The sequence below is a fragment of the Cebus imitator genome, unplaced genomic scaffold (genome assembly GCF_001604975.1).
Source record: "Cebus imitator isolate Cc_AM_T3 unplaced genomic scaffold, Cebus_imitator-1.0 Scaffold22, whole genome shotgun sequence".
Lineage (NCBI taxonomy): Eukaryota > Metazoa > Chordata > Mammalia > Primates > Cebidae > Cebus > Cebus imitator.
This window is the reverse complement of record NW_016107337.1, coordinates 10,990,960-11,009,864: the sequence shown is the minus strand read 5'-3', so window position 1 is coordinate 11,009,864 and position 18,905 is coordinate 10,990,960.

The window sequence follows — 18,905 nt, the reverse complement described above, 5'->3', positions numbered from 1 at the left end:
CTGAGTTTTCACACTGAAATATATTCATTTTCCTACTTGTGGCTGGTTTATATGTTAGTGATCAGGAATTGACCCCTCTGTTCAAGGGCTATTAAAATAGCTTCACAAAAACCAGGCTAAGTGGCCCTACTCTGATCAGATGATTTTGTCTTTGGCAGAACTGGCTTTAGACTGATAATAAAAGCCAACACATGGGCTAGTGGGTTTATTATTTATTTTAGGATCAAACATATTGTTCTTTAAGAGAAGTGAAAATGTAAGGCATCCTGTTTTCTTTACTTCTTTACCTTTTATTTCTATTAGAAATACTGAGCTTACTTCTAGAAGTCTAAATGAGGTGCACAGTCAAAAGCATAGAGCAGATGACATAAGTATTTTCCAAACATAATTTAACAGAGTGAAAAAAGTAGATCTCATAAGGTTAGAGAATTGAATGGTGGCTACCAGAGGCTGGGAAGGAAAGAAGGGAGAGGGGAATAAAAAGAAGTTGGTTAATGTGTATAAAAATACAGTTAGATACAAGAAATAAGTTCTAGCATTTGATAGCACAGTAGGGAAGTTATAGTTAACAATAATTTATTCTATAAATTAGCTAGAAGAGAAGAATTGAAATATTCTCAACACAAAGAAAATATAAATGTTTAAGGTAATGGATTTGCCAATTACCCTGATTTGACCATTGCACATTGTATACAGATATCAAAATATCACATATACCCCCAAAATATGTAAAATTAATTAAAAAAATTAAAAAACCCTTTTTGGGAAAGTGGAATCTACCATTGCAACCACCTTTGCAAAATTATAACTGAGGAAATTTTGACAGTGAAAGAAATCAGACCTAACTGACTTCATCTTGCTTCTAACCTTTAAGCTGTCCTTCTTCATTCCTGGGTGTAGGCCAAACTACCTCTGGGAAGGAATTCAGTTCATGGTTTGACTCTGAAACAAAACTGGTGACAGCTCTTTCCTGAAAAGACCTCCTTCTTGCCTGGGGACCAGACTGCCTTGCGGGATTAACAAATTAGCTGCAAGATTAGAAATTACAACATAGGGGTTGTGCAGCCTCTGGCTCCAAGAATCTCAACCTCCCCAAATTGCTCCTAGGGATAACACCATTATTGGAAAACCTAAGAACAATGCTTGAGATATTTTGTAGACCCTGCACTCAGTGGATCAGCTGACAGCACCCAGACTGGTAATCTGGCTCAACTAGTTCTACCATCCCACCCAGGAACAGAAGACAGCAAGAAAACCTCACTTTGCCTCACTATGATTCCATCTCCAACCTGACTGATCAGCACTCCCCACTTCCCAAGCCACTACCCACCAAATTATCTTTAAAAACTCTGATCCCCAAATGCTGGTGAAGACTGATTTGAATAAAAATAAAACTTCGGGCTCTTGCACAGCCGGCTTTATGTGAATTACTCTTTCTACATTGCTATTTCCTTGTCCTAGTAGATCAGTTCTATCTAGGCAGCAGGCAAGGTAAACCCCTTGGGCAGTTACACCATTACATATTCTAAAAATATTACAAAATAATATTATAATTAAACAGTTTCATGATTTCTTATTTCAGAAATAATTGGTATCTCAGTACTTTTTATTGTCCAATATCTGAAAGCAGGAAGCACTGACTGAGACATGGTTTGTCACTCAGGCACAATTTCTTTACAGGGACAACTGTTTTATTTGGGATAAAATTGATTTTTGTTGTTATTGGATTGGGTAACTCAGTTCTTAGATTAGCAATTTATATATATGATTATTTGAGTACACAAATTTGCAATGTTGGTGGGGAAAAAACATTAGATGTATTTACCAAAAAATATTACCTCTTATTTAAAACTCTTTTCCAGCTTCTGGGATTAGACATGATAGGCATATTCCATATTTGCAGCTATAAGACAGCTAACATTTTACATATTCAGAAAAGATAATAGCAAGAAAAATAAAAAGAGAGGTCTGTCTTTTCTTACAAGCACATCATTTAGAAGATATTAGTACTGAACTCTCTTATGGAGAAATTAGGTCATTTTTGGCCTATTTGCATATATAAACAGAATAACCTGTTTTAGCTTTTTTTTTATTCAAGGGGCTAACTTTTCCCCAAAGAGTATATAGCCTGTAAAAATGAAGCATAATTCTATCTGTAACACTATCTTTTAAATATACCAAAAGATGAGAGGCCAGAGTTCTTATAAAATCTTTGACATTACTATTTAATCCTAACCTTAACAACTGTTTTGTATTTTTTACAATACCTTTTGAACACTGTGACTTTTTAATTAAAATAGTCTAAATTAGTTTAAAAATAACTATGATTTGATTAATAATGGGCAATGAATAAAGAACTTATTTTCAGAGGCAAGGGAAACATCTTGGGCGAAATTGGGTGTAAGCTTAAGTAACTACATTAAATAAACATCTTTATTTCCCTTGTAATATCAGTGTCAGGTGCCTGAGAAGTATTTGTCAATCTACAATTGTGAATTAGCTGGTGAAGAGATCCATCAGACTGTTATCTTTTCACTAGTGCTAGTATCCACAATTATCTTATTTGCAAATACTCGACAAATTTAAGTAGACAAACAAGCTTCTGCTGCATATTTTGAACCAGTTACTTGGTTTACTTCCTACCGTTTAAATTCCCTGTATTTAACTTCATTTCGACTTGTGCCAGCTCCAAAACAATTCTATTTTTTTCTACTTCCAAATCTGGCTTATTTAGATAAAAGATTTATTAACTTGAGATGATTACTTACATTTTAATCTTCAGTGGGGTGTCAAAGAATCCTAATGAAAGCAAATCTTACACAATCTGAGCTGCTGGGTAGTTTATAAGTAATCAGACTCACTATAGTGAGCTCACACTATATACATGAGACAGTTGCAGAGGAGCCAATTTATATACACAAGTTCACAAGGTTACTCGGTTGAGCTTGAAATAGAATCTAGGCATAAGAACTCCTAAATTCCCCAAAGTAAAGAAACCTTGAAATCTTGCATTGGAAAATATTAGATACTTGCTAGATACTTAGAAGAATATAACATTATGACATTTATCTTTTCTTTGTTTCAAGATGACTGAGGAAGTTTAATGTATATATACTTTGTATACATACAAAGTAAATATATATATATTTCTCACATATATATTTACTTTGTGTATATATATACTTTGTAAATATATATACTTTGTGTGTGTATGTGTGTGTATGTATATATAACCATTTTTACGTAAGGAAACCGAGTTTTGGTAAAATGCTACAACTCAAAATGGACAGAATCAAGATTCAAATCCAAGATTCCAGATTATATATTCTAGCTCTTTCACTCTATTGTCTTGATTTAATGTATATATGCGTGTGTGTGCACGCACACACACACATATATATACATACATCGATACAATGCATATATATATATATATATACACACACACATACATATACATATATACACACACACACCTAGTTAACTGTGCTTTCCTGGAAATAAACTACAAACTAACACCTCGATTTCAGTTGAAAATAATTTTACTTTTTCTGCTATTTCCAATTGTTGCATTTGGTCTGGCCACTTTCAGGATAAGCACTAAAGCAATTGGGTATTTGGTTGATACTGACACACAATATACTCTCAAATTGCATTTTATTCTGGATCTGTCAAATAGAAAACTAAATACTTGATCAGCTTGGGCGTGGAAGTTATCCTTTGTCTCACATGTTAAAATATAGTACTGTTTGTAATTCACAGCTAAACCAGACAACAGTATATTAGAAATAATTGGCAAGCAGATTGGACACTGGAAATAGCGAAAAAAAAAAAAAAAGTTGGCATTTGCTGGAGAAAGCACATACAAAAATCTTACATCTCAGTCCTGGCACTGGCTGCTGGATTCTGCTATGAGAAAATCAGTGTCAGGGCCATCTCTCTTTTTCTGAAAAGCTACTCCAGTCTGGAAAACATTATAAAAGCAAGATAATTCTAAAGGAAAGAGGAAAAAGCAGAATAATTTCAAGTCAGCACTGTGTCTGAGACCTGATCTTTATAAGCACAATATAAAACATCAAAGCTAAAACTGAGTAAATGGAAAAATGTGATACTTATTGGTTGTAGAAAAAATAAATTCTACAATATAAACTCTTCACATACACATAATGGATTTCACATATAATTCTTTTTTCTAACAATCAATAATAAAAATTGATAATAAAATGAAGGATTTTTAGCAGTAGGCAAAATTAAAAAAATAGATCTTGAATTATTTATAGGAAAAAATTGACACAAGGTTTTAATTAATGCCAGAAATCATGTTACTTGATGTCTTAAAATGCTTGGTCTGAACGAAATAGAAGAAACCAATTTTCCCTGGAATATAAGTTTGAAGAGGGCAGAGTGGTTTCAATTTCCTGATCAGGAGATTTGAGGCTAACTTTTGGTGATTATTTAGTAATAACAACTAGCAATTTATACAGAGTGCTTCATTTACATTGTCTCACTTGATTTTCTCATAAGGATGAAGTAGGGCAGACATTATCATTACCATTTTTACATAAGGAAACTGACTTTTGGTAAAATGCTACAACTCACAATTGACAGAATCAAGATTCAAGTCCAAGATCCCAGATTCTAAATTCTAGCTCTTTCATGCTATTGTATTGAATCAATGCATCTTTTCTCATGTGTAATATCAGTACAGATCTTCTGCAAAATGTAGGCTCATCAAATCTTAAAGATGTGATTATCAAAATCAGCCTCCCAACTAATACATGATTCTCCTTCACATTAGCTATAAATGCTTGACAGGTTCAGGCAAGTGGAGTTTACTTGTTTATCTAGCAGTCCATTCCATTAAATGGCTGTTCTTTTTAGAAAGCTATTTCTTAAGTAGAGTGAAATGTACCTCTTAGTAATACCTACTAATTGCTCCTAGTTGTGTTTTCTGGACCACTTTGGACAAAACTACTTATTCTCCAAATTATTATCTTTTAAATATCTAAGACGACATTCTATTCCTTATTCCTTTGAGTCTTTTCTGGGCTAAATCCTCTAAGTTCTCCAAGTCTTTTTTTGTTTTTTAAATGTGATGTAATTCTTCACATCCCTTATCTTTTTCATTATTCTTATATGTCTCAGGTTTGCCAGTTTCCATATAAAATCAAATATCCAAAATTCATTACACAGATATCTCTTGACTAGTAAAGAATATAATGATCTTTTTGGGCCAATATTCCAAAATTTAATTTTTATTTTGATTTATATTTTGGCTTTTATTGAACTTGGGGTTCAATAAAAATCTCAGATTTGTTTTTCATATAAAATGTTACCAAAGTTTCTAAACATTTATTTCTTGGACTTCTATTATTTTAGTTGGTTGAGATAATCTTGAATATTTATTTTCCAGCCCTCTTCTACCCTGCCAAACTAAGGAACAGCTCCATATGTGATAAGCTGTCTTCAGTGCCTTCATCCTAGACATTGATAACAAAGCTGAATAGGAGTAAAAACAAGGTCAGAGTCTTCTGACATCATAAGATCGGAGAGTTCAGTAACTGGTACTTTTGTTCTCCAGATTTCTTTCTTGAGACACCAAGAATGATGGACGCTATTTAATGCTCATTCCTCTCAGCTCCCATTGCATTTACCAATTACCTTTTGCAGTGATCCTAAATACCTGTTTAACTCAGTTTTTCTCCCAGACTTTAGAGACTTAGCAGATGATTGACCTAGAGTAGGAATCCAGTAAATATTTGCAGCTTTATTTAATAAGAGATGGCATGTTGGTGAACAATTTGGCCTTCTCTTTCCCTCTGCAATTCAACTAGATGCTCTTCATACATTAAATTAAAATGTTCAAAATTGAACTTTTCGTCTTCCTTTTGACCCCCTCCTCCTCTTGGTCATACTGCTTCATGGCCCCACCTTCTCTCTGACAGCCAGTTTCTTACCATCATTTTGGCCTTTCTATTTCTCATATCCAACCATCAGCTGCATTGCTCAATTTTATTTCTACACATTTCCCATTCTGAACCCTTATTCTTTATTATTGATGTCTCTATCTTGTTCAGTTCTTCATTTCCTTTTTCCTGGATGATGGCAAAACTACTATCTGCACCTGATATCACTTTTGCCTTACTTCCCACTGTCTCTTCCTGAGCACTGTTCTGAGGGATTATGTCACATCGTAATCATGGTCCACAGTGACTATCCACTGATGTATTCCTCTGTCTGACACCCCCATAAGTAGAACCTGTCTCTTCATTCCCCTTCATCATTTCTTCCAGGTGCCCTTTGCTCTGGTCACCTCCTGCCTTCTCAGGTACTTTCAGCTCTGTATTTATCTGTTACTTTTCTTCTCTTCCTTGAATGATTTTTTTCTCATTCTTGAAGGATTCATGTAGGGTGTGACACTTGGTTTTCGACATGGATTTGTACAAATGGAGATTCATCTACGCATTTATTCAATTTATATTTGTTGTGGCTTGGGAGTCAGACCTGGGTTCTAAGGCTGCCTCACTACTATTTAGCACTGCAATATTGGGAAATTTGATCAAATCTTTAACATGAAATTTTCTTCACTTGCAAGTGGAGATGGTAACACACCCCTAATAGGGTTTGGGAACTTTAGATGATATACATGTTTCAGCTCTTGGGTTGTGTTTGCAGTTCAACAAATAGAAATTATTTATATCATTTAGCTCTTATGAGACAGGCATTCTGCAAAGAGCTGAGGAGATGAAGAAGGAGTATTTGTTTCTGAAAAATTCAAGACAAGATAACTGTGTTAAATATAATGTAATTTTGGAGGCTTTAAAAGTGAGTAGTTTTTTTAAGTATAGGCATGGATAAAGATATTCAAGTCACATTTTTTAGTGAAAAAAACCAGTTGCAAATAGTACACATTGCACAAATCCACCATGAACATTTTACATATTACTATTTGCATATAATAAATCTGGAAAAATTCCTGTTCAACTCTGAGCAATGCTAATCTCAGAAGGGGCTAGTGATAGCAGTGGTAAGATTATTTGGACTTTTAATGTGTTAAGTATGTCTACATTTATACACATGTGTTTTTAAAGATTGAGGACATATGAAGTTTATAAACAGAAAGAATCATGACAGTTATTTAAACAATGATAAAATAAGGTACTCAAATATAAACACATACCAGGCATTCAATAGGGGTACAAGTTAGAAAAATAGAAACTATAACTAAAGAGAGGAAAGGTGTGCTCTAGTCACTAAACCTTTACTTTCTATAGGTTTTTATCCCTTGGTCTCTGTTCTATTTCTTTTCATTTAACTTTATTTATCTATTTATTTTTCCTTTCAACTTTTATTTTAGATTCAAGGTGTTTATGTGTAGGTATTTTACATGGGTAAATTGTGTGTCCTGGGGCTTTGGTGTACAGATTATTTCATCATCCAGGTAATAAGCATAATACCTGATAGGTAGTTTTTTTATTCTCACCCTCTTCCCACCTTCAAGCAGGCCCTGGTATCTGTTGTTTCCTTCTTAGTATCCACATATACTCAATGTTTTGCTTCTACTTTAAGTGAAAACAGGTAGTATTTAGTTTACTGTTCCTGTATTAATGTGCCTAGGATAATGTCCTTTAGCTGCATCCATGTTCCTACAAAGGACATACTTGCTTTTCTTTTTTATATTCACGTAGTATTCCGTGGTGTATATGTACCACTTTTTTTTATGAAGTCCACTGTTGATGTACCTCTAGGTGGACTTCTTGTCTTTGCTACTGTGAATAGTTCTTCCTTGTTTCTCTGTTCCCAGATTCATTCTTTGAAAGCTTGCCCAAGACCCTAGCTCCTATGAGACTAGAGGTATGTGTTGCTCTCCAAAAAGTATTTGTATCCTGACTCTGAACTCAAACCTAGTAGCTGAGGTGTTACTATCTGCATCAAGCCATTTCCAGATATAACCTGCACTGGGACCTCTGCCTGTTGGTTCTCTTAAACTCTATGTTCTGGCTTGGACCATTTGTTAACACCTTTGTGTTTTTCCACATGCTGAAAACTCAGACACCACCACTGGCTCTGTGCACTGCCTTTCCCCTTCATTGCTCTATGGATTTCTTGTTTTCAGTCCCTGAGGATTGGTCCACTAATAGCCAGTCCCATCCTGGGTATTAATTTATTTATTTCAGTCATACAGTATAGTGAAACATCATGGACTTTGGAACAAACAGATCTGAGTTTGAATGGTAGGATGCTTTATGAATTAAGTGAACTCGGAATGTTTTCCCTCTATTTTGTCATCTGTCATTGATTATGTCCATATGCATTATTAAGTACATTGCTAGGTTCTACAGGTTCAACGTTGAAATATAAATAAACTTTCTGTTGAGCTCATGATCTTCTGTAGGATACAGAGAGTGAACTTAGAAATATAAAGAAGGCTGTGATAGTAGAAGTATGCAGACAGAGGTGAGCCACTGAACCCAGATTTGGGGTTGTCAGGAGAGAGTGAAGCCCAAGCTGAGACCTAAGGTAGAGAAGAAATTAGCTACCAAGGGGATGACAGGAGCAGGGTGGGGACAGGATAGTTTAGGCAGATGAAGTAGCTTGGGCAAAGGTCTGGAGACAAAAGGAACATGGCATTTTTCTAAAACTTATGGCTTGTGGAACCTGTGTATAAAGGGGATGGTGATAAGCTGTATCGCTCAGAGCCTGATCATCAGCTCGAGGGATTTAGGATTTATCTTACAGAAAAATAAAACAAAGCAAAACAAAACAAAAAAAACCCAGGAAGCATTTGAAGGAATTTAAGGAAGCCTTATTAGTCTGTTCCAGCACTGCTATAAAGAACTCCTGAGATTCAGTAATTTATAAAGAAAAGAGGCTTAGTTGGCCCATGGTCCCACAGGCTGTATAGGAAGCATGATGCAGGCATCTGCTCAGCTTCTGGGGACACCTCAGGAAACTTACAATCATGGCAGAAGGCAAAAGAGGAGCTGGTGCTTCACATGAATGGAGCAGGAGGAAAGTGAGAGAGGTGCTACACTTTTCTTTTTTCTTTTTTTGAGTTGGAGCTTCCCTTGTCACCCAGGCTGGAGTGAAGTGGTGCAATCTCTGCTCACTGCAACCTTTGCGTCCTAGGTTCAAGCGATTCTCCAGCCTCAGCCTCCCAAGTAGCTGGGATTACAGGAACCCAGCTAATTTTTGTATTTTTAGTAGAGATGGGGTTTCACCATCTCTTGCTGGCCAGGCTGCTCTCGAATTCCTGACCTTAGGTGATCCACCCGCCTTGGCCTCCCAAAGTTCTGGGATTATGGGCATGAGCCACTGTGTCTGGCTGGTGCTACACACTTTTAAGCAACCAGATCTCACGAGAACTCACTATCATGACAACAGCCCCAAGAGGAGTTGTGTTAAACCATGAGAAACAACCCCCACTAATATGGACAGGAGACAGGGAAATGCTGGGTAGATGAAAGTGATTCCCCAGCAAAGGCTCCACCCTCAAGCCTGGAGACTTCCATAAACAAGTTGAGACTGGCATTTCTGTTTTTGTGCCCTAAAGTTGCCTTTTGGCCTGCTATGCCCCTCATCCTTTACCCACATAAACTCTGAGCCCCAGGCTTCAGAAGCAGATGAGGAGACAAAAGACAAGCAGATGAACAGTGGAATGGCATGGCAGAGAAATGGAGAAGAGAAGGAATGTCTGAACACTGAGAGGAGTTCAGCTGGGGTTGGGTAGAGAGGTGTTTGGCCACTGGATGGCCAGAACTCCAGGGGAAGATCATCTTCCCACTGCATTCCCCTACCAGCTCCCCATCCATCTCACTGAGAACCACCTCCACCACTCAATAAAACCCCGCATTCATCCTTCAAGCTCCTGTGCAACCCAATTCTTCTGGGATGTTGGGCAAAATGTTGGGATAAAGAAAGCTGTCACACTGGCCTTCTTCTTTTGTGAAAAGGCAGAGGATCCATTGAGCTGGTTAGGTTAACACTTAAGCTGTCTGCAGATGTCAAGGCTAAAGGAATATTGTAAGATTGAGGTTGTAGGCACCTGCCCCTAGACACTATTGCAGAGTCAGAGCCCAAAGCACTCACCACAGCTCCTGCACCTGCCCATCTGCAAGCTCCCTCTCCCATCAGGGGTTTAAGCATTTGTGGCCAAACATGTGAGCCACACCCCTGTTGCACATCCTGTGAGGGGGATCAGGGAACTCTCCTGTTTCACCACGATCCATCCATCTCCCACCAGTCCCTGCCTCCAACATTGGGGATTACAATTTGACATGAGATTTGGGTGGGGACACAGAGCCAAACCATTATCAGGAGCAAAGGGTAAGGTTTTCATCTCAGAAATATTTCTTTGAGTGCCATATAGAGAATGTTTTAGAGGGTAGAGGACTAGAAGTTGTGAGAAAATTTGGAGGTAGCTGCACTATGCTAGGATGGAAGCAGAACCTATAAGATGTAAGCAGAGAAAATAATATTTTCAATTGCAGAGATTTCATAGGTATATCTGGAAATATTGATCTAATAAGCCACACTTGTTGCCTATTGATTATTTACAGGCACTTCTGGAGGCATATATGCTTCAAGCCTAAATATAACTAGTCAAACTAGACTTGTTAAAAGACTTTCTATTTAGGTTGTTCAATTCAGACTCAGCATAGATGTCAGAACTTTTATTGTAATTAGGTTGCTGTCAATAATTGCATGCACTACTGAGCATAAAATGAGAAATTGTGGCACATTTAAAAAATAAAGCTATATAAATCAATAACAAGGCTGGCCAAAAATGATCAGTGTAGAGCTGCTTTCAACAGAGATCATTTAGGATCAGCACATTGTGTAAGAAAATGGTTCATACAATGTTCATCCATTCTAATTAATTAACATCCTTTAAATTAATTTGCATAAGAATCTCCCTTTGTCAAGTAGCAAACAGAATGAAGTTGCCGCCTTTATGTGCCCAACATGTGTGGGAATTACTTATTTATCAAAAGATAATTACTATTATCTTTTAAAGGAAGATAATGGCCAACTACCCTGCCTTTAAAGGGGAAAGAAGATGAGAGCTTTGCTCAAAACAATATTGTAAAATACTTAGCTTAGACAATGAAGGACTTTTGGAGGTTTTGGGAGTGGTTTTAGGGTTGTTGTCACATGACTGACATCACATGATCATGTAGATGAAGAAAGTAGATTAGCTTTATATTCTGCAGGAAATAGGACTGGTAACAATTTATGGAAGTTGAAGGGGCAGTGGTTTTCTATAGAACATATGACAATCATAGCCGCCTAAGAAGGATGCGACTTATGAGTTTCCTTTTTTAATTGTTTAAACCAGGAGTGTCCAAGGGAGAGAAAACAATCAGTTTTCTTAGTTTCTGTTTCCAGTTAGGTCGGTAAAGCCCATGCCTCATCCCTCTTTTCCACTTATCACTAGAGACAGAAACTAAAAACCATGGCTTCAAGCTGCTAAAAGCCTAAAACAAAACGGAACAGAGCAACAACAAAACAAGGCGGGTTGGACAAGTTTGGTTTAAACAGTAAGTTATTCAACACATATGATTATTGTTTTTCAACTGTGTAGGTTGTACTCTTTACAAGGGAGCTTGACCAAGAGGAGTTGCTCTATTGGTCAAACCTGATATCCTGGCTGAGAACCATGGTTGCCAGTTACTGTTGTGGGTGCTTAGAATATATCAATGAACAAGAGTCAAAAATCCTTGCTGTAGTATGAGAAAATGATCCCCAAATACAACAGGTAAATTATATAGTATATTAGAAGATGATTGGTGCTACGAAATAAATTAAAGCATGAGTACAGTGTGGGACCCTACAATTTTAAATAGGATTGGTCTTATTGAGAAAGTGAATCCTGATGAGAAATTTTACGGCAGCACGTGAATGAGCCTTAAAAGAATGTGAATATGGGAACTGAGTCACCCGACAGACAGCTACAAGCTACAGCTGTAACCTAGGAAGCTGTGACATTTGTTCTTTGTTAGATTAGCCTTTTATTTACCTACAGTGTTTTAAAAATGCTGCAAAAGACTACAGGGTGCAAAGGAAGACACTTCCCTCTTCACTGTTAATATATTTATTATAAATTAGCTTCCTTTTTACTTTTCTTACACAAAGACTTTATCACATTGTTACAGAAAAAGGGTCTGATCCAGACCCTAAGAGAGTGTTCTTGGATCTCATACAAGAAAGAATTCAGGGTAAGTCCATAGAGTAAAGTGAAAGCAAGTTTATTAGGAAAGTAAAGGAATAAAATAATGGCTACTCCCTAGGCAAAGCAGCCTCGAGGGTTGCTGGTTGCCCATTTTTATGGTTATTTCTTAATATGTTAAACAATGGGTGGATTATTCACACCTCCCCTTTTTAGACCATACGGGGTAACTTCCTGACATTTGCATGGCACTTGTAAACTGACATGGCGCTGATGGGAATGTAGTGGTGAGGACAACAGGAAGTCACTCCCATTACCATCTTGGCTTTGGTGGGTTTTGGCCAGCTTCATTACTGCAACCTGTTTTATCAGCAAGGTCTTTATAATTTCCTTTTTCAATTGTTTAAACAATTATAACCCATATCTTGTGTTGACCTCCTATCTCATCCTGTGACTTAGAATGACTTAACCATCTGGGAGTGCAGCACAGTAGGTCTGTCTCACTTTACCCAGCACCTATTTAAGATAGAGTTATTCTGGTTCTGTAACCCAAGCAGCTGCAGCCAGATTCCCTGGTTCCCACACAAGGAGTTGAACCAGGGCCATCTGGGTGAAAACCAGGAGTCCTAACCGCTAGACCACCACAGAAACAGAATAGCTACAGCCGGAACTTAGGCTCTTGGCCTTCCTAACCCCGAAGAATGGGGACAGGGGACTTGGTTGCCGTGAGTTTTACAGCTCAAATAGAACTCGTGGACCCAAAGAGTGGGCAATAGTGCAATTTATTGGCAGTGTGAAAGGACAGCTTCCATGCCTGTGGAAGGGGACCCGGAGAGAGGGTGCTGTCCCCCACTGGCGGCTAGAGTTTTTACCCCTGAGTTATTACCTCCCCATTCGTGTTCTTGTCCAATGAGTGGGGTTCTTTCAAACCTCCTCTGGATCGATCCTTGAATCCTTTACCGGGTGGGCTACCGTTTTACAACCGAGTCCCAGAGCCCCCACCTCCAAGAGCCAGAGGCGGGGAAAATGGAAACAAAGGCTCTACCTGGCCTGCCAGAGGCGAGAAAGTGGAAACAAGGGCCCTAGCAGGCCAGAGGCAGGAAAACTGGGGAAGGCCTGCACTCCAAACGCAGGCCCTAGCTGACTCCAGGAAGTCCCTCTAACACAGTCGCTCAGTTCCAACATCTCTGACAACATTGTCTAAAGTGGAATGTTAAATATACTTCTAAATTGTGAAAGGAAAAGGAAAACAGCTGTAACTAATCAAATTGTGGTAACTCATAAACTAGCCTTGTATAAAAATATATTGTAATCCTGTTAAATTTCTGTTTTCCACCTATATAAACAAGACCTAACTTTTCAGTTGCAGAGCACTGTCCCCATTCTTTTGGAGTCTGTGTTACCTGAATGGTCATTCCCAACTTGGAGCTTGAATCAAACTCTTTAAAACTGGATTCTGATACTTTTGATTATTTCAGCTTAATAACAGGCTCCCAGCTCACTCCAGGAAGAATGGTCTAGGCAAAGAAATTAGCCAGTGCAAAGTCCCCAAGGCAGGAGAGAGCCTAGAATGTTCACAACAGAAAACATGAATGTCAGGGATGGTAATCAATTTGTAGCACAAATATCAGAGGCTTTAGATTTATATCACCTGAATTCAAAGTCTTATTGCACCTGTTACTAACTTTGAGTCTTGTTTAGCTAAGTGTATTCATCTGTTTTCATGATGCTAATGAAGACATACCTAAGACTGGACAATTTATAAGAGAAAAACGTTTAATTGACTCACAGTTCCGTATGGCTGGGGAGGCCTCACAATCATGGCAGAAAGTGAATGAGGAGCAAAATCACGTCTTAGATTGCAGCAGGCAAGAGAGCTTGTGAAGGGGAACTCCCATTTATAAAGCCATCAGATCTTGGGAGACTTACTCACCAACACGAGAACAGTATGGGGGAAATCACTTCAATGATTCAATTATCTCCACCTGTCCCCACCCTTGACTCCTAGGGATTATTACAATTCAAGGTGAGATTGGGGCAGGGACACAGCCAAACCATATCACTAAGTTACTTCACCTTTCTGTGCTTTAGCTGCTGCTTCTGTAAAACTGAGAAGAGACGATGTTTTGCAGCACTGGCCTAGCAAGCATAGGTTTTTTCACATAATGGAATTATTATCATGTAGTGAACTGATTTTCTACGACAGCTAGAAATAGAACTTGAAACCAGTATGGGAATTAAGAAGAGCTAGGGTTCCATTGGGAGGTAGTTTGACCCAAGGATCCTAGCAGTTTGGGGGTAATGGAGTGGTATAATGAGGAGTAACTGAGAAGCTGATAATATAACATTTAATTCTATATTATTTATTGAGTACCTACCATGTGCAAGACACTTATTTTACATAGTTACACAGCTTCTCATTAATTCAGACACGAAAAAGTCAATTTAGTCTTTTCACTCTGCCTCTTTCTCCCCGTATTGAGAGAATTTCCCACAATAATTTAGTTCTCATCCTTCCTTTTGTAGGTGGAGCACACCATTGCTGCTGTTTTACCTGGAGAGTGCCTTTGTAGTTGCGTAGTTAATTAAAGCAAAAAAAAATCCTCTTTATATTTGTCCTTAATTTAGTAAACTCCTCAGGGAAAACTGAACATTCATTTTTAATTTTAAGTCTCCATAATTCTTAGTACAATAAATGTTTAAAAACTGTTTACTAACTGAAACTGAGTGAAGATCAAAAGGGAACAGAGAAGTCTTTTTCTTCTAACATGTGTGTACTATTTTAAATTAATGTGCTTGATTGAGGACCTGGGTACCAGAATAATTGGCAACATGGCCATAAATAGAGATTTTCTGGGTTAGTGAAATGTCAGAGACATCATTTCACTGCATGTAAAATTCAGTTATTATGAAAAGATACATTTGTGCTCCATTTTGGGTGCATAGAAATGTATTTGCTTCATTTTTTTATGGGGCAATATAATGGCCTGGGGGTCTCCATATTCTGTTTATAGCACTGGTCCATTGATGCCTTCGGATACTTTAAAATTAAATCACGCAGACTTATTGAAAAACTGCGTTATGTATACTTAAGCCTGTTCATAGATATTTTATTTACTGTTTTTTGATTTGATTTTTCACTGTGATATGATCATAGAGATAACCGACATATCACCAAAAATTTATTTTAGCTTTAACATTTCCTGATATGGTGAGTGGAGTAAAAATTCCTAATGAGTGAACATTTTTTCTTAGGGTTCAGAGAACAGTTAAAATATACACAGCCAAAGGCCAGAAAAGCAGACACTCTGAGAAAGGCAGAGCATGTCTTACCTGATTTCTCCCTTTTGTGTCACCATGTCATGGGACTGCTCTGTCCACCCTCATTCCACATACTTTCTGCAGGCTGTGTTCTTGGATTGATTCGAGAAAGGGATAGAGATGCTTTATTACCAATGGCCGCTAGAAGTTGCTGGCTTCAAGTTAGTTCTTCATTCATTTATTTTCCAAGAAAGATATAGTTCTGCTTTCAGGAGAGGAAAGGACACTGCCCTGGAAAGAGGACTTTTTTCTGCTCTCTGGAGGTCTCACTGTTTTCATCCTTTTTAACTCCAAGTGACGATTATTCTCTTTTAGACATAATAAACATGAATCCTAAAAATTCCCATCCAACAGATTGCTTAGGGCATTCTACTCTAATTGAAAAAGTCCCTTGTACTGTTCTATTTTATTGATCCAAAATGGAGAAGAAAGAATATAAGCTTCCTATGACGTTTCTGCCAGTAGGTCCTAGGCTGTCCTTGTGCTGATGAGCCAGAAAGTTACTGTGAAGTTCTTTCCAAGCTGTTTTCAGTTAATTTAAGGAGAAAAAAAGCCAACATCTAAAGCAATAAACTTATGCTCACTGGGCTTCATAGCATAAGACCTTAAGTTGCTGAGATATTTTCTCTTCACTGTATGTATATTGGATATGTCAGCTTTGGAAAACCCCATAGAGAGCTCTAATATACTGATTAATCAAAGTAAACAAAACAGGTACTTTTAATTGTCAATAAACAACAAAACCATTTGTTTATTCTCCACTGTCCATTTGATGTATTACTATTCTTAATAAATCTCTGGCTGAAACAATTAGACTGTGTCATGAGAAATAAATCAAGTGTATAAGCAAACTCAAAGTAATTGTTCAAGTGTTGTTCACAATGTGTAGTCAACAAAATGGATCTGTGAGAAAAATTACAAAAGAGAGGTATTTTGGCTTAGACTAAACAACTGACTGAAAATTTGAAAATAAATGTCACCATCATTTCAAGGCATCTGATTCTGCACATCTACCACCATTACTTGTTCATATAAATGACTTCTTTGAAGAAGATCAATAGCTTCTTAAAAATATCAGATTGATATTTTCTTTGATACAATTCAGTTTTTCAAAGGATTTCAAAGTAGAGTAAAGCAGAAACAGGAAACTAAAGCATTCTTTGCCACCGTTGGGAAATAATTGTATTGACCCTCACTTGAATTTTACATCTAGCTCTTCAGAAGCACTGTTCATCCATTCATCGTCAGTGAATATGTAGGTATTAGCCTGCTCAGGCTGCTATAACAAATATCATAAGCTGGGTGGCTTAAATAACAAACGTTTATTTGTCATAGTTCTAGAGGCTGGGAAGTCCAAGATCAAGATGCCAGCCAGTTGGGTTCTGGTTGAGGGACTGCTTCCTGGCTTGTAGACGGCTGTCTTTGTTGTATCCCATATGGTGGGGTTGGGGGTAGTGGGAAGAAGGTGATAGCCCTGGTTCTTCTCAAAAGGACATTAATTCCATCATGTAGACCCCACCCTCATGACCTCATCTAAACCTAATTACCTCCCAAAGTCCCTGTCTCCTAATACCATCACACTGGGGGTTAGGGCTTTAACATAAAATTTTGGAAGGATGTAAACATTCAGGCCATAATAATATACCTACTAAGCACTCACTAGTGTTCTAGTGGGGCGCTGTTCTAGGGCTGAGAGTGCTCAGGGATGACCAAGGCTCCCAAAGAGTTTAGTGAAAAAGGACAAGAAATAACCAAAGGCATAGGACAGGTGAAGTGTAGGGAGTCACAAAAACATGCAGGAATGGGGTAGAACCTAACCTACTTCACGAGGTGTCTGTCATTTCAATCCTATTTTAGTTGTCAAAGTAAATAATGATAGTGTCTAAATACTTTCTTCCACCTGTGTCTTTAGCCTTTTAAATTTATTTCCTGAGCCCATCACAGCAGGTGGCTTCCTATTCAAAAACTGTCACATTATATCCATATTTTGTGCCATGAATAATTGTAAACTTTGGGTTTTAAGATCCCTGAGGCATAGCCATGTATGACTTCCTTTCTATATGGAAATATAATGTAACATTTTCCCAAACAACATAACTGCTTCTGTCTGCCTGTTCCTTCAGGGTTGCTAATAATCCTTGGATTATAATATGATAGTACTTTTTCTGCGACTGTTCCAGGATTTCACATGGGATCAAGTTTTGCATTCCATCTAAATGGAACATCCAGTCTTCCCTGCCTCTCTCACAAAATCTTGTCGTTAATTTCACAAAGAATGAGAGTGACAGAATGTAGATGTGGAAGTCTTCTTCACCCACCATTCCTGAAAGACAGCCTTTTGTTTATGAAGGGAAAAGCCAAGAGGGACTCTGAGGATAGGCCTCGAGGGAAAGCAACACTCCTTGACTGTCTTGGGGAGGTTCTTGAGGGATGATCCTGCCCAGGGTTGATTCCGTTGGCACGTTAGCACGAGTGAGAAGATACATAGCTCCCCACACCCATCCCCAATCTGGTAATCTTATTCCTAATGAGTAATGTAGAAATATTTTCAACTTGAAGGATTGAAAATATTTACTATAGGGATTATGATGTTTGACTATTGCTAAAGTGAAAGAGACTGTATACATGCTTGTCATGTTAAGAGACCAGCAACTGTGAATGCATGGGGCAATAAAAACTGATAGAGCTTGCAAATTTTTGCTAAAATAAAACCGCAGTTATTGGTTCTTCCTCTTCATTTCAGGATCCATGGTATTCACTGATTGACTCTGGATACAATCCAGATTCTCCAACATTATGTCAGTTTCTGAATACTGTGAGTTATCTTTGTCCTAGAGGCAGAAAAACCTCTGCTGTTTGGTGTCTCAACTGTTAGCAAAAGGAGTGATGTGAAAGTTGATAAAATGAGCAGAGGTGTGGTTTCCAGAAGTGGGCTGGCTCTGGGTCCAGCCTGCCTATCATTCAGAGCCTGATTCCACATTTGGTGGCTGTGTAAATTGGCCCTTTACTTAACTTCTCTGTGCCTCAGTTTGCTCATTCATAAAATGGAGCAATGACAGTACTTTCACAGGATCAGAATTGTTTCTCACCTTAAGAGGTTTTCAGGAGGACTAAATAATGTATGTAAAATATGTAGCACAGTGTCTAGCACATAATAAACATTCAATTAACATTAGCTGTTGTGTAAGAAGTTCTAGAGTCTCTATGAATCTTTACGAGGGAATTCAGCTAAGTCTGGTTTATTGAGGAGCCTTTGTCATCTTCATTTATTAATTTTAGAACATTAAAGACTTTTTCACACTACATCAAGCAACCTAGAATATTAATCTGAGGCTCCACCTAAATTAACAGGCCCTGTCCTAAGCCAGTATACTGTATTAACCCATCCTTGCACTGCTATAAAAAATACCTAAGA